The sequence below is a fragment of the Paroedura picta genome, chromosome 1, assembly GCF_049243985.1.
Source record: "Paroedura picta isolate Pp20150507F chromosome 1, Ppicta_v3.0, whole genome shotgun sequence".
Classification (NCBI taxonomy): domain Eukaryota; kingdom Metazoa; phylum Chordata; class Lepidosauria; order Squamata; family Gekkonidae; genus Paroedura; species Paroedura picta.
The window spans coordinates 106,167,506-106,185,080 of NC_135369.1; the positions used below are offsets into that span (position 1 = coordinate 106,167,506).

General features: G+C 42.2%; 1 protein-coding gene across 3 annotated transcripts in view; it reads left to right on the plus strand.

Moving 5' to 3' along the window:
• The first annotated feature begins 6,238 nt into the window (after nt 1–6,238).
• TXLNB (taxilin beta) overlaps nt 6,239–17,575 on the plus strand; it is a 42,411-nt gene continuing 31,074 nt past the window's right edge. The window contains exons 1-2 of one of the 3 annotated variants that reach the window (XM_077351226.1): nt 6,268–6,394; nt 9,897–9,981. The gene's annotated coding sequence lies outside the window, so the exon portion shown is untranslated. Of the gene's footprint in view, nt 6,395–9,896; nt 9,982–17,575 lie in introns of all 3 variants that reach the window. The other 2 variants (XM_077351225.1, XM_077351229.1) reach the window with 2 other exon arrangements.

Consider the following 17,575-nt stretch of genomic DNA (forward strand, 5'->3'; position numbering starts at 1 on the left):
TGATTTTCTGTCATTGGACACTGCTGCAACCATTCTGGTTTCCACTCATATAGTTGAAAAGGACACTGCAAGTTTTGAGGGAAAGGGGAAAAGGGTACAGAAGAAACCTGACTTTGCCCCTCTAGCACTGGCTTTGCTCCCTTTCCCTTCTCAAGACATCCTCTGTCATGGAGTATACTCTGAGAAGACAAAACAGATTTCTCCCATGGCTGTTTTCATGTAGCTTAACCTATTATTCTTTCACCCTTTTCCCTCCCACCTTCCTCCATGTCTCAAATCTGCAAGATTTTCTTATTATTGTTTAAAAGGTCATGTGCCTAAACCAGCCCAGGATAGTAATAATGTAATTTTTTATATATATGGCAAGGCCCTGTAAAGATAAATCTACAAGAATGCTGGTCTTATGTGCAAGCTGAAACTGGCAAGAGAGTTTCCCCCTCACAAAGGCTCACCCTGCTAGGAGCACAGGCGAAGGCACACAAGTCAGGCAGATAAATTACAGGATGGTATGCATCAGAATAGGAAGAAGTCCGGGAAGGAAATGTCTTCTCCCACTCCAGCAGGAAAGGCACAGTGTATAAAGAAAAGCATAACTTTTGGATAGCGATAATAAACACACTAATCAAAACCTCCTAAGTGAAAGTAAAAGGTTTTCAAAATGCAGGTGTGAAATGACACTTGAAGTGTGAGTCAGAAGGACCACACCCTACAGTCACACTGCTCGCATTGTCAAGTTGGCATCCACAACATTCAGCTATCAGGGTACAGATTGCACAGCAACTACATAAGGCCAGACGGCTATTACAGGGCATATGATACAACAGGAGTGGCCAAACTGCACTCCCCAGATGTCTATGGACTACGATTGCTGCTTGCAGGGGCTCATGGTAATTGTAGTCCATTGACAATCTGGAGAGTCAGAATTTGGACACCCCTGCAGCTGTACCAACCTTGCTGAATCTGAGTGCCTCTGGTTCTGATAAGTGCCTGAATTGGGACTTTCTGTACACTGCTTTGAGTTCTATGATGGATGCATTGCACATTCTACATGAGACTGGTATTTCTAGAGTTGATCCTGCAAGCAGAGATAACATGTTATATGTCATTATAAAAATATTCCTTCTGTATAAACTCGGAGGGAATCTCAGAATAGGTCCCAGAAATCAGGGACCTTGCATTCAGGAAGCAAAAATGACTGGCAGAATGGATAGTACAGATGGCAGAAGGAAGAAGAAAGCAAAGTAGAGAGAGAATTTACAAGAAGAAGAGGTGGTGCAGTTGTACAAAATACAAAATCATAGGCCGCTTAGCATTCAAATTTGAGATGGTTGCTAAATGCCTCACTTGAAATTTCATGTGTAAATTTGGTTCTCCTGTGAATTTCTCCATCTGAATTTCAAAGGCCCTACTGATAGGAAAGATTCCACTTGAGAAGACACCACCCACTGTTCTTCAGGGGCTTCCAGCATGAACATTCCCACCTCTGGGCTAATTTCCATATCTCATACTTATAGCCTAGGTGTAAAGCCTTTTCATCTAGACCTTTAGAAAGTTTGTATTTATGTTATTTGATTACATCAGTCCTGTGATGCCAATAATTTTGGTTTTCAAAGAAAGTGCTCACAATAGAAAGCCCAAAGAAGACCACTGGGTTGCCAACAACCTAAAGGTCCTGACATAGATGTTATTTACCAAGTGATGGTATTTACCTTCAGGCCATGAAAATCTTCATCTGGCTATTCCACATATTAAGTCTCTATTAAAAGAGTAGGATATTTTCCTCCCAGGCCAATTGGCAACCCCCTACATGTCATAGAATCATAGAATCATAGAGTTGGAAGGGACTTCATGGGTCATCTAGTCCAACCCCCTGCACTATGCAGGATACTCACATCCCTATCGCTCATCCACTGTAACCTGCCTCCCCCTTGAGCCTTCACAGAATCAGCCTCTCTGTCAGATGCCTATCCAGCTTCTGTTTAAAAATTTCCAACAACTGTAAGGGGAGTTTGTCCACCTTTTATCTGAGTTTCATTTATCCATCTATTTGTGATGTTATTAATTTTAAAAAAGGAAAACTTGTTCAATGCTGTTTTAGGATGGGTGGATATTCTTGTAAGAATATGAAAAACTAGCAAGTCAATACCATACACTTGCAGTTTCTGCTTCAGTCGTGTAGGACATTTCCTTTTCTCAGAACTACAAATGAAAGTTATGCTTGGAATGAATGCCCTGCAGGTATTTCTAGTCCAGCTTCATGACTGTAAAGATGGAATGTGTCTCCACCAAAAAGGTTCTTCACCCTCTCAGAAGTCTAAAGTCATCTGATTATATAGCACACCTAATAAACTGTTTGTAAGTATGTGCTTACCCTAGCAAAAAGTATAGTTTACATAATTTAAAAAGAAACAGGCTATGATATTATTGCCATCGAGTACTGTGCTGTCTGTGAAATCTGTTATAATGGCAGAACTGTTACACAGAGAAAGTAGACATAAGCCTGCTTATACAAATTTACTTCCCGTCATACAGATTTGTTTGCCACAAACAGAGCTAAATTATCTTAGAGATTTCTAGAGAATTCAAGATATGGTCTCCCAGGCAAGATGGTGCAATGGTAAAAGTTAGGAACCTAAAAGGTTGAGCAGTAGCAGAATAAGTATTAAATATTAAAATGCAAATATTTATTTCAATCCATGTGCACATATAAAACTTAAAAGCATCAACATCTGTCACACACTGTTACACAAATCCCAAACTTTTTGACACATGGATAAATGACCAAATAACCAAACACGTTTCAATCCCGCTTGGGATCTTCTTCAGTGGTCTCCATTCCATGAGACACATGAGAACACACTCAGGCTCCTACAAGGGTGGCATTTTGAAGAATAAATATTTTAATTGGGGGGCTCCAAGAGATATATTTGGATACTTTTCATTAGTGTGGGAGCCTCTCTATTCATATTGTTTACCACTTTATATTCCCCATCACATCACATGAGTGCATTTAAATATTAGACCACTGAAGGACCACTGAAGTAGGTACTACTTAATTGAGGTATTAGATTAGGCTGTCCAGTCTCTTCCTTACTCTAACTTCTATAAAGAATGTTTAGCCCAAATGATTAGTCAAGATCCAACTATTAAAGGAATAAATGGTCAAAATATGAATATTAAAGTTCTGCTTTATGACATCATTATTGGGCAAAAACTGCAAAAATCATTGAAATCATTAATGGATATCATAGATTATTATGGATTGGTCACAGAATATTAAAATCAAAAGACCAACATGGGGTTTTAATTATAAGGGACCTTGGATTACAGCAGAAATACCTCAGATAGCTGGATCTATCCATTTTAATGTGCATTAAATACCTTGGATTAAGTGAAAACATAGATGATTTAGTAAAATAGAATTCAGATCAAATGAATCTTAAAGTTGAAGTAGATCTTAAATGCTGTACAAAACTGAATTTATCATGACATGGCTGGGTTGCTTCTTTAAAGACGAAGATACTACTAAGATATCTTATTCCTGTTCTCTGCTATCCCAATTTTGATGTTTAACCACTGGGTGGCAAACCATTCAAAGAATGTTCAGCAAATTCATCCTGGGACATGAAAGGATTAGGCTAAAGACAGGAATTCTTCAAGGTTCTAATGATAAAGTAGGATTACTTATTATATTTCTTATACTACCTCCATAATAAAGCTCCTGGAATGGTTCAGGAAAGAAAATATTAATATGTTTCAAGACATAGAATTATATTCGTGTCCCACAAAGTCCCTGGATATGGTATACCAAACAGGATAGGAGGAAGGGTGGCTATAATAAAAGTTTAATGATGTTAAGCTGGATCTGGGATAAAGGACATTAAGCTTGGTGGTCATTTCACCTTATTCATGCTGATGATATGCAGTAAAAATTTCTCCCCAGTGAACATTTTGGGAGATTTGAGATCATGGATTGGGAAGATCTACTGATTGATTTTGTCTTGTATGTAAACAATCACGGGTCCAGGTTGGTGCAACAGCACTTAGACAGTAGTTTGCAAGAGACAGATGGATTGATGGCCATAGGAAAATATCTATACTAACTCCCTTTTGTGCTGAAAATCTAATGCAGAAAAAAAATTAATTACATTAAAAAAATTAAAACATAGTTACTGAACAAGCTATGATTTGTATATAAAACAAAATTTGTCTAAAAAAGCATAGAAGATATTTGCATATATTTCACAAATATTAAAAATGTAGAAATTAAATAGAACTGTCTAAAGTAATTTTTAAATGGTAGTATACACCAGTTAAAATATTAAAAAAAAATAGCTCAGATGTGTTGGAAATGTAGAAAATGACAGGGCTCCTATTTCCATAGGTAACGTTGGTATTACAACATTTAGGAATTCTAGAAAGAAGTACAGAGGAATAAGTGAGATCATGAGTACCAAGAGCACCACTGAGCACAGTCATGTAGAATAAGTTCCTAAATCACAGTGGTATTTGGGAATGCATCTCTTGATGTGAAGCAACGTACATTGCCACAATTGGAAGTATGATACTGAAAACTCTGGTTCATGATTTTAATGGATTAGATCAATGATTAGATCAATGATCACAATAATAATATACAAACAGCTTAAATCTCTATGTTTAACCAAGACCCATCCTAAAAAATCACAAGTTCAGAATACTTTTGCACAACAATGGCTGCCTTTCATTGTTTTTGGAGCAAGAACTGGTAGAAGAACTGGTAGAAAATTAAGAAAATTGGATTGAGAAATGACTATCGGTAGCCCAGAACATAGGCATATATTTAGCAATATTATTTGTTGAGCAAGTATTCCAAGGGAATCATTGACAGGCAGGTGGGCATCACTGGCCTAAAAAATACGCTCACACTGACCTTAGTTTGGCGTAACCAGGCCACAGCTTTTTTATTAAACAAACCAGGAGTGTTGTATTGGCATGGGGGGAGGACCTTCAGCAGTGGTCAGCTGACCATGCCCTCCCCATTTACCGATCCCAATGGCCCTCTCTCTACTCTTTTTTCTTCAGCCAACGCCGCCGCCCATCAATTGGTGGCTCTGGTAAGTCAGGCCTTTTATTTGTTCCCAGAAGAACAGCAGTCAAACCAAATGAGACAGTTCACATACCACAAGACATGCAGGAGGGCAAGTGAAAATATATGGCCAGAACATATCGACTATAGGAGCAAAAAGGTATTTCTGCTGTCCCTCATTCCGACCCATATTTTGATTTGCTTTCATTGAAATAATTAAGATATGAGAGCCCCACTGGATCAAACCAGTGGTTCATCCAGTCTAGTATCCTGTTTCCAACAGTGGCCAGAAGAATGCCACAAGAAACCCCACAAGCAACAGCTCTCTCCTACCGACAGCTCCTTCCTTAGTCCCTGCCAACCAGAAGCAGAATGCCTTTGAATGCAGAGGCTTCCTTTGACTCTCATGGCAAATAGCCAGTGATACTCACAACCTGCCCCTTTTAATGTGATGGCTGACCATCACTACAACTCATGGCAGTGAGTTCTGCAAATCTTTTCTGACCAAGAGTTTGTCAAACAGCACCCCCTTCTTTCTCAGGTAAATGGTCAAAGAGGTGCTTAACCTGGTCCCTGGTGGCCACTCCCAATTACCCTTTCAGCTGCTGTTTGTTCCAAGGAGTTCCAGATGTACATTTACAAGGATACACGCATCTGAAACCCCATTAAGGAGAGATAACTGGGGAAAGGAAAACGGCCAGTGGGAGGACCATAAAACGCCCCCTTGTTTCCTCTCCTTCCACTTCACTGGAAGTAGATTTTCTTCACAAAACGTGCCTGTGATGCTTGGTTATATGCACACAGTCTGTTCCAACAGAAGGCTGATGAAATAGTGTCCCCTAATTTGCAAGCTGCTTTGCATTGCCTCACTTTTCAGAGGCAGCCCTTAAGAAATAGGCCCACCAGATGGGCTCCTCAATAGCTGTGTTTCTCAATAGGAGTGCAATAATGCAAACATGGGCTCCTCAATAGCTGTATTAAAGAAAACACTTCAGTGTGCAGCCCCCCCCCCATGTGCACAATATGTGGGACCTACTGAAAATCTCCCTCCATTGTACACTATTACGAAAAGCTCAAGTCTTGTTCTCTCTCTCTCTCTCTCTCTTTTTTTTTTTTTTTTGCATCTGGTGCTAGGACACTAACATCCACATTCTGTAGTAATCTTGCATGATGTGTCATCCACTCCTCCCCCCTCTCCCTGGCCAAGGAGTTCCTCCCTTTCCCTGTGGCAGGAACAGAGGACAAGTGCCCTGTCGCTGTTCTTTCTGCCTCTCTCGCTGTTCTTAAGCCCTCCTCTTGCCATTTCTTCTTTCCTTCTTTGATCAGGTAAGTGTGAAAGTGGCCTCGCTGTGGCCACTCAATAGCATGGCTTGCCAATGACAGTGGTTGTTTTTAAAACAGTGTGAGTGCTGCTTGTTTCATTCCATGTGCTCCAGATACTATGCATGGGAGCCTGGAGAAAAACTGGAACATGAGCAATATCACTGGTGCTTCCATTAAAAAGTGATAAATGGAGTTGACATTTCAAGGGGGGAAAGTCAAAAGCAAAATTGGATTACAGCAATCTTTGTGTGATATAATCCTTTGTACTACAAAAATAGTTGATGAGGGCTCAGATAAAACACGAGACATGAGATAGGAGCTTGTATGCATTTTTTCCTAAATGTCTTCTTTCTGTCTCAGAATAATTTTGCATTTTTGTACTATGGATTTCACATATATACTTTGCAACTGATGTGTCCCCTCTTCTGTGGTCCATTTTGCAATAATAAGAATTATAATTATCTCACATTTGTAACTAGACGAATCAGCACACAACACAGATAATTATATACTTATTTCTTTGAGACCACACCGTAGTCCTGATTTTTAATTTTCAATATAACACATTTAATCGACACTCAGTCCTTGCGGTATTCTTGTAACAGCCTAAAGATTTTCTTGTTTGTTGCCAAATATCAAGAATAAAGCCACTATCAAGGGCAATCACTACCACCCTTTCCAGTTGCGATTAAAATAACTTGTGACTTCACAGCAGGTGCCATGTGCCTCTCTGTTGCATTCAGAGTGCACAGCCGAACTCTAAAAATAGATAAGCATTGCAAATTCTTTACCTCTTCTACTGAGGAGGGGGGGATTTGTTCAAAAGAAAAATAGTACTTTTTGTAGTCCATCCCTACCACAAACAACAAAAGCTACAACTTGTTTTTAAGAACAATTAGCTAGTCTAAAACTATAATTAACATAATATAAGTGATGTGATTATTAGCAATGAGTATAATGAACCAGCAACAGAAGTAAACTCTATGTGTGTATTCTATGTTGGAGAGGATTATCACCATTGTCAAATGAGGGCACTTTTGACCTTTCAGGAATATTTTACACAGATGCTACATTACCAATTATAAACAAACCTGGCTCTGCTACAAACCTCTGTTAAACTAAGCATATTCACAAGCATTGCTCCAAGATCCTGACATTACCTGTATATACTTCAATATGTCCAAGACAAGCTTTCCAGGCAGTATGACCAATATAGAAACAGGAAATGTCCCAAAGTCAGATGAAATCCAGACATAGGGCAAAACTAGAATGAAAGATGCTCAATAACCTGCATTGCCTGATTGCAGTTGACCACTCAAATGTATAGCGAAAGATATAACTTGATCAATCAGGTATGTTGCTAACCAGGTAATTCAACCAATCAAATGCAGGGTTGCACGCTCCAGCGCATTTCGGCGACCTCTGCACCTGCATGGAGGTGCCGGCTGGTGAGCCCTCAGCACCCCTCCCCTCCGCACCGTGGCGCTGCCTGCCTTGGACTTCGGTGCTCGTTGAAGCAGCTAAAGCACGCCAGAGCGCGCACCCCTAATCAGATGAGTTTTCCAATTACATCAAATGCCCTGCAGCTGGATCTGGTCCAATTAAGCAAACATCTTCTTTCCATCCATCATCTCAGGCACCAATGAGATGGAATGTACCCTCTTAGTTTCTTGTGTCCTTGAAACCTAATGGTATGACCAGCACATAGGTTACCTCCGATCTTCCTTATCTGAGGCTTTGAAACTACAACCAGCTTGACCTAAGTTTTCAGATTTAAAAACTTCCATCTTTTCTAGGCCTCAGCCTGAACCATTGCTTGAATTGAAGGGCAAGCACGTGAGCAAGAGGTCACTGGCAGTGAGCCCCACCATAAGCTTTTCTCAACTTTTTTACCATTGAGAACCCCCTGAAACATTCTTCAGGCTTCGAGAAATACCAGAAGTGGCACAATTGTGCAGAATATGGTTGGGAAGCATAGCTGTGTACATGCACCCCTCCCTACCACTTCCAGGCCCATCATTGGCCATTTTAGGAGGAATAGCTAGATCAACATGACCGTATATGGTCATATCACCTGATAAATGTTTAACAAATTTAAAAAATATACTCCCACCCAATTAGGAACCCCTTCCAGGGCTGTCAAGAAATCCCAGGGTTTCACAAAACCCTGGTTGAGAAAGCCTACCATAGACGCTGGCTATTCTGATGATGACCCTGCCTGAAACATTCCTGAAGAGTTACTATTTGCCTATTAGGGAATCTGCATGTAAATAAGTTTCCTCAAAGGGCAAACAGCAGTTCCTAGGGCCTATTTCAGGTAGTGAAAAATAGTACAGAGAGGACGCTTAGGCGCCCTGTCCTCAAACACCATTGTCCTGATCCAAATTGGGTCCACTTGTGCCTGGGAATTAAGTTTCCAGCATAATACTCTCAATGCATATAAGATTGTGTCGGCTCATGTAGGATGAGAGGAAGACGTTAGGCCCTTAGATTCACTACACATCTAACATACGACTCAACTCTAGACTGCTATAAAGGAACCCTACTCAATGCTGCCATCAAGGACTGCTTGGAAAATACTAGTGTTGTAGAATATAGTAGTGCACATCTTACCCTGGGGCCGGGGTGGGGGGAGAATGCGTCCTTCGCGGCCCACCTCCAATTAGTCGACGGACCACATGTGGTCCGCGGCCTACAGTTTGGGGATCGCTAGGCTAGGGTATTGAGAAGTTGTCTTCAAAAGTAAATTCTACAGCATGTAGAAAATGTTTCAGTGATTTCCAGCAAATTATTGCTACTCTTTCCAGTGAAAGAAAGAGATCTCACTGAATGTAGATGCTTATAAACATTTTTTTCCCAGTACCAACATCTTGAACCAGAACCAGAAAGCTACTGCCAACAGCGTGCTTCCAGCCACATTACACTATTTGGATTCAGAATCTATCTCATCATTCTGGAAGGCAAGTAGTATAATGTGGATGAATGTGCATCAGCATAGTGGTTTTGTAATTCATCCAATTGTATAGTCCACAGGTGTCAGCAGTTTCAGTACATACTCGGTCACCATCCAGTCCTAATATCCTGAGCTGACAGAGGCCAAATGGTTGATCACCAAGTGTGCACAGCCTCTGTGCCAGCATTCTACCTTTGGGGAAATACCTACTTCTTTCAAGTCCAGCAAAGTATTATTGAGCCATTCTGAGCATGGCAAAGTGTCATGCCAACACAACTTGCAAGGCACATCTTGCCATAACCATTCTGCAGTGTTTGTCAGTTCCATTCATTTGTCTATTTTCCTAAAGCCGCAATGCTCAAACAACAGACAATTTCTTTTCAAAATGTGCCACCCGCCATACATATCCTATGGAGACCTCCATTGTCTGGCATTTTCAGAATGATACGCTGGCAACCATATTAGCCATGGTTTAAAAGCAAGAGCTTCAATCCTGTGGTAAAGTTGCAGTACTGCAACAGAGGGGTGATTTTTGTTCATTTTCCTCTCCAGCTCAAACCTCAAGCTGCTTCCAGAGGCCCTGTGCCTGGAGATCAGCTGGAAGCACTTTCAGAACTACTTCCGGCATTCAGGAAAGGCCAGTCTCATAAAACAAAGCCCATGAATACAGTGATGCTTTTAAATGATTTAGTGTTTTATTAATCACATCGACATATATCTTTAAAACAGTAATAATACATGCAGGAGACATGTTATTTATTTAGTCCACAGAGGGTATATTTGCTTATTTATTATACTGAGTTATTTAATTGGAAGGCTGGAGCTATTTTGCAGTTTTCATAGATCAGATCTCTGGTTACAGCAATGAAAGTTTCAACTTCAGATCTGGTTCCATATCCAGCTTGTTGTGGTATTTATTTTTCAGTGCAACAAATGCAGAAAATACACTTTCACAAACATATGTTGCAAGGAAAGGGATCGAGTATTTCACAACTTTATCAGACAGTTCGGGATACTCAGAACAAACAGGTAGCCAGCCAGTGGACAGCCAAAGGCTTTTTAAACTGGGCTCCAAAAGAGCGCACAGTTACCAGAATCTATCACAAATAATTATTAAGGTGCAATGCAAAATATTACTTGCAGTTGTGCCGAATATAGGCATGATTAAGAGATGCTTGCCCCCCCCCCCACATGGCCTAAATGGCTCTTGGGTTGGAAGGAAGGGAGTCTCCTCTCGAGAACACGCTGTCAGATCTCTAGACCAGTGGTTCTCAACCTGGGAGTCAGGACCCCTTTGGGGGTTGAACGACCCTTTCACAGGGGTGGCAGCAGGGCGAGCAGCTTGGCTGGGGGGGGGCACCACCACTATTGCTGCTCCTCATGAAGGCAGCCGCCAATTTATATACAATTTATAACCAATTTATATACAACCCTGAACAATGGAACTTTACACCGTTGGTCAGTTTGGGTTTAATTTCTGTGAAAGAACACTTGCATAATTTGATGGTTGGGGGTCACCACAACATGAGGAACTGTATTAAAGGGTCGCACCATTAGGAAGGTTGAGAACCCTGGCCTGGGCACTTGTGTTGTGCTGCAGTCTTTTCCACAGCAGATAAGAGAGTGATCACTAGGTTTGCAAAATAAATGAGAAGTCCAGTGGAAACTGAATGAGCAACAAAATTTATTCCATGTGGGTAACCATGTTGGTGTGAAGGAATAGAACAACATTTGAGTCCAGGGACACTTTTATAACCAACAAAGTTTTTGTCTGCATGCACACTTTTTTTTGATACATTGAAACAGACTTCCCCAAGCCTTATATATAGGCACAGGGGGCATTCGTTTCCAGGAATGGCTAGTTAGAGTCATGATGCTTAAGCAGCTGAGCAATAAATATAGCTAAGAATGGATTTATCTTAGCTATATTTATCACTCAGCTATTTATGCATCTTGACTCTAACTAGCCCATGAAATCTGTTGCAATGTATCTGAAGAAGTGTGCATGCACAAGGAAGTTTATACCCTTAAAGGTGCCACTGGATTCTAAATTTATTCTAAAATTTATTCCAGCATAAGGTTCCTTAAGACAGAGCACACTTCAGGTTCAAGAGCTGCACATCCATTAGGCAGAATAAGTGTTTTATTTCTAATCAAAGGCATTTTAAAATGCCTTCACACAAAGCTGTGTTGCGATCAGAAGTAAAATGCTTCACATATATCCTTATCCATGGTTCCTCTATATATTTGTGAAACAGCCTGGGCAGCCTGGGGGGTGAGACGTGTCCGGCTGTCTGAGTTGGAATAGGGCCCTGCCCCTGATTAGCCCTGCCCCTACAGCTCCCACCCTCCCTTTCTGGATGTTAGCCACATTCCTCTGAGACATGCCAGAGACAGAGAGAGACACACAGAGCCCTGCCAGACCAAGCATGAGCCCTCATTCCCTCCTATCGCTCCTGCTGTGAGGGAGGCATAGAGAGCCACAGAAAGAGCTGCCCCTGCTGCGACAGACAGACAGATAGACAGACAGACAGAGCTGCCCCAAACTGCAAACCAGCCCTCCTTCCCTCCTACAAACCAGCCCTCATTACCTGCTATGCCTCCTGCTGCAAGACACGCTAGAGATCTGCATCTCCCAGTGTCCCCTGGGTTCTAGCACCCAGAATCCCTATTTGCCTCTCAGTTTACTGTTCATGGAAAAACATTGCCTCAGAACAAATGAGAAACCTGTATGCTTCCTGCATCAAAGTGGTATTTTAGTAATGGATAATAACAGGTGAGGAAGCTACTGTCTGTAAAGGTGGGATGAGCCCCATCCAGGGGTGTTCCATCCTCTCTCACACTCACCAGGCTACCTTGGGATGGTCCAGTTGGATCCTGCCTCCCAGTGAAGCTCCTATTCCTGATACAGCTCTGGGCCTTCCCATGGTGGCAAAAATGGGGGGGGGGGGGTTGGCGAGGAAGCCAGCCAGCAGACATGCTAAAATGCCACCAGCTAAACAGCAGGTCTTTAAAGAGCCTCAATAGTTCCTTCACTGAAAGTATGGGCCTTTCCAGCAGATTCCAGTGGTAGAAGGGGTAGAAGATAGGAGCCAACCAAGCCTCTCACAAGGGGCGGTACTCCTCACAATTTAGCAAGGAGCTCTGGCAGGAGCTGATCCAATGCTGCTTGCCTTGAGGACTCAGGACTACCTGTTTTGGTTGGGAAGGCATGGCTGGTAAATGAAACCCTGCTGGCCTGACAGAGTTGGGAGGAATGGCTGCCATGGGGGTGAGCCTGGGAGAAAGGCATGTGTGGGGAAAGGTGAGGAAAGGTGGAAACCTGCCTGAGCTGGATGGATTTGTGGAACCCCTTGCAATAACTCTGTGCCCCTCCAGGGGTCTATGAAGGCTGGGAACCACTGATTTTAGGTGCTGGTAATGCTATAGGTGCTTCATGTCCAAAAAGCCTATTTTGCGGTCTTTTTTGACAACACCAAATGTGAAATGAACCGACATCTTTGCGATCCTAGGAAACAGGATGCATTGGTAGTTCTCCATCTAAGGTAGCCCAGTACAAGGGCCTGTGCCGCAGCTCATGTATCAAGAGCTTCCCGTGACTGGTCACCACTGCCCTCCTTTCAGCCACAGAGCTCATTAACTTCTGTTTACTTTGTTGAATGCCTGTGGGCTCAAGTTACAGTTTTTGCCATCCAGTTTTGAGTTCCTGTCGCAGCCTGTTAGCGCAGAAAATAGTACGGCTGGGGACTGCTTAAGCCAGAGTGTTTGACTGGGACTAATGACCTTTCTCTGGTGACAACAAAAAAGCATTCTTTGCTCTGTGAAATATACATTTTTGTTAGTGAGTGTACACTTTTATTATTGAGTACACAGTGCCAATGGCAGAATAGCCAGTCACAATGAAAATAAAGGTAATGTGCTTAGAGCCAGAGGCAGTGCCTTCGGTGCTAGTCTGCTCATCATGTTTTTAATTTAAAAAACAAAGGACCTCCTGGCAGAGCACACAGCTGGCATACAGAAGGCCTTGTGTTCAGTTCCTGGCCTGGCTAGAAAGGCCCCTGTCTCTGGGGCTACAGTAGACAGCATTGGGCCAGATGCACCAACAGTTTAACATAAGGCAGCTCTTTAGCTACTATTACATAAAAATCCAAGACAGTAGAGAAGAGAATAGACCTCACAGCACTATTTTTCAACTCGAAAGAAAGAAAGGAAAGAATGGCTCGGTGGTTATCACCCAGATTTTATTTTTTAAGGGCTGTGTTAATGTTTCCACACATCAGTGACACACTGCTCAAACTGAAAAGGAACAGGGAGGTCAAATCAAGCTTCTAAAGGGTTGTGTCCTATGGCATACACACAGGGAAAGCAGAGTGCCTGTTACCAGTGATGACACAGGCATTGTCAGATGGCTGCCTTGGTGTTCAGGGACAGCTTGGTTTGGGGCTTAAGAGCAGCAGCTTCTAATCTGCAGAACCAGTTTGATTCCCCATTTCTCCACATGCTGGGTGACCTTGGGCCAGTCACAGTTCTCTTGGAGCTCTCTCAGCCACACCTACTGTAACCTACCTCACAGGGTGTCTGTTGTGAGGAGAGGAAAGGTAGTTGATTATAAGCCACGTTGAGACTCCTTTGGGTAGTAAAAAGCAGGGTACAAAACCCCTGGTCTTCTTCTTTGCTAAGGAAATAAATCTATATTGCCTCTAGCTTTCATTCTCTTTTAAAAGAGACTACAGGAACAAATACAACAGAACGTGAGTGAGAGCTATCTTGGCTGGCAGGCCAGCCAGCTGGTCCTTGACCATATACTACTTAGAGGTTTGTCTTGCTCTGCTTTTGAAACCTTCAGTGTAGGGAGGTGCTCTTTTACCTTTCAACCAATTACCTAGTCAAAGAAGAATTAGATCTTATTAGGTGGCATCCGAATTGGTGGCATCTGTGTGCGGTGGCATCCGAATTGGCCGTTCCAGGACGACCCAGCCAGCACCGCACTGCGGGGGGGGGGGAGGCAAAGCACGGGCGCTGGTGCGCAACTCGGCACACACACGCAGGTGCGGAGCTCCTGCCGACTGACGATTTGTGTGCCAACTGGCGTACTGGTGCCCGCACCTCCCCCACCCCCCGCACACAGTGCGGCACTGGCTGCGTTGGCCTGGAATGGCCAATTCGGATGCCGCTGCACAAAACCCTAGCTCTTATATGCCGTTTTTCTCTACCAGAAGGAGTCTCAAAATGGCTTATATTCGCCTTCCCTTTCCTCTCCCCACAACAGACACCCTGTGAGGTGGGTGAGGCTGAGAGAGCCCTAATATCACTGCTCAGTCAGAACAGCTTCATCAGTGCTGCAGTGAGCCCAAGGTCACCCAGCTGGCTGCATGTGGGGGAACACGGAATCAAACTCAGCTCACCAAATTAGAAGTCTGCTCTCCTAACCACTACAGCAAGCTGGCTCAACGTAAATTAAGCACCTGCTGCTACTGAATCCTACTGAACTCAATTAGTAAACTGATTTAAATTTTGCTATTTCAGCTTGATTGAATTATGAGTATAATAGCTTGTGCACATAAAGCTGTCTCATGCTGACTCACAGGGCCAAGCATTATTTGCAGGGGGCTCAGCACAAACTTATAACACACAAACGTATAACACACACTCACCTCAACACCTCATCCCAGGCACAGAATATCATGAGCCACTAGAGATATATGTTTTAATTCTAAAATTACTGTTACATATTCTACATTTCTGGAAAATGCCAAACTTTGTCAACTGCTTTCAAGTCACAGACAAATTATGGCAACTTCTAGTACTTCGGTTGTGATCTCCCTTTCAAGAATTAACTAGGGTTAGAATCATAGAATTGGAAGGTCATACCTCCAAGGTCATCTAGTCCAACCCCCTGCACAATTTCATGCCCAAGTGATCCCTTCACCAAAAATCTCCAAAATCTAGCCTGGCCTGGAGTAAATTCCTACCACCCCACAGTGGCAATCAGCAATGCCCTGGATATGCAAGGAAGGGCCACAAGAGACAAACACTGGCACACCCCTTCCTGCCCACCCAGTCACAATCTGCCTTAGTTCATAAAATCAGCATTTCTGTCATATGACTATCTAGCCTCTGCTTAAAAACTTCCAAAGAAGGAGAACTCATCACCTCCTGAGGAAGCCTGTTCTACAGAGGAACCACTCTGTCAGGAACTTCTTACAAATGTTTTAGCTGAAAATTATTTTGAATTAATTTCAACCTGGTCCAACCTTCTGGGGCAGGTTGATCCTGCTTAGCTCCATTGATCTCCTGATATCAGACAAGCCTGGACCATCCAGATCAGAGTTTGTGGGTTTTTCATTTGGGAAATAATAACCAAGTTGAATGTCTTAGGAGTTAATTTTTTTTTTAAATTTTGGTTTCTAAAAAAGGGTTATCCTGTTAATGGCTTCACTTTTTAAAAATTCCAATGGATCACGGTGGATGCAAACATTAAGCCAATAAATTGCAAAGCTTTATTCTTCTGGCCTTTTTTCATTGCAAAATCATGAATTAGTCCCCCCAAAGTCAATTTCTCTTGCATGCCGCCTTAAACTAAGATGGCTACAGGTAGCTTAATTCTTCTTGGCCATTTGTTGAATGTTTGTAGATTTTAATGAGTGCTAATTTTCTGGAATGTCTTTCAGCGTTTGCCAGTCTCAGGCAGTGTGCAAAATAATCTTTAGGGCTATGCACATTTCACTGGAAACAGAATCAGTCCCTATATTGAAATCACTTTTTTTCTTAATGTTTATCTGCTTTCCCTTGTTACTGCATTGTTCCCAGTGCAGAAAAGCTAGAGGAAAGATTGGTTATCTACTACCTGGTATTTTTAATGGAGATATGGAACATGAATCTGGGTCTTCTGCTTATAAATGCTTTGACACTGAGCCACACTTCCACCTCTGGCTGATAAGATCCACTGACTGCCACACTCTAAAAATGGCAGGGATGGGGAGAGACAGCGATTTGACCACATCATTTCTGGTTACAGCCTGAAAATGACAAAGGGTAACTCTTAAGAATCACTGGAAACTCTATGGTTTCAATAATTTCCAGCAATTCCTAGAGCTACTTTTCATCACTTCCAGGCTTTTCTAGGAAGTGATGCGATTGATTATATGCCCCCCCACCCCCATAACCTGTCTCCAAATCTCCAACTTGTTGCCATGCTCAGCTTGGCAATCCTACTCCACCACTAGTTTGCATTTGTACTTGTTTCTGGTATCGTCCAACTTATTTCTTATTTGACTTGTTTCCCTGAGTTTCTTGCAAACTCCCCCCCCTGCCCCCCGTTGGGAGGAATATATCTAGATTCCCTCCCAGCAATTTAATGCTTTTTGCATCATCATATGGAAAGTCCTTGACTTAATCAATTAATTTAATTATTCTGATAAACTGTTCCATAAAACCAACAAAATAAATTGGATAAATGTACAGCTGCAAAAAGAAAGATGTATGTTGGGTCATTTCTGACTGGGAGCCATTAAGCAAGCACAAAGGAGCCACGTGGAGCTTCTCCAGAATGCTGTTTCAGTTCTCCAGCCAGTGCCAAATATTGTTCATATTGGCTAACTTGTGAATACAGTACAGCCTAAAATATTAACCACTGCATTAAGATCAGTGTCTCAGAGAACAATTGCTCTAAGTGTTGTTAGCAACCTTGTGTACATTACAACTTTTACAATCTGCATATCAAAAATCAAAAACAGTGAACTAATACAGGATGGGTGCAGTAATAAAGAACACAGAAATCAGTATGCGTAACAAAAGTGTATTCCTCCAGTCCAGAATTCAGGGTAACTTTTCTCTTCCTTGTTTATCTTCACATCAAAACAGATCATTATTAGGCTGAGAGATAATGACTGCTTCGAACTCCTGCCTATTTACTTAGAAGCGGAAGTGCAATCTTAGGAAATAGAGATGCTGGGGGTGGAGCCTAGGAAGTGTGGGGTTTGGGCAGGGGAAGGACCTCAGAGGGGCATAATGCTGTAGAGCCCTCCTTCCAGACTGATCAGTGTCATCTGGAAATTGGTTCTAATCCCAGGAGATCTTCCATCTTGACGTTAGCAACCCTAGTTAGGAGGCTAGTAGCCAATTTTACTGAATGGCTGAATTCCATTACATCTTATTATTAAACCAATAGTCTGTTCTACAGTATAAATCTGCTTATCTAAAACCTGGACTTTTCAAGTCCTTGGATTTTC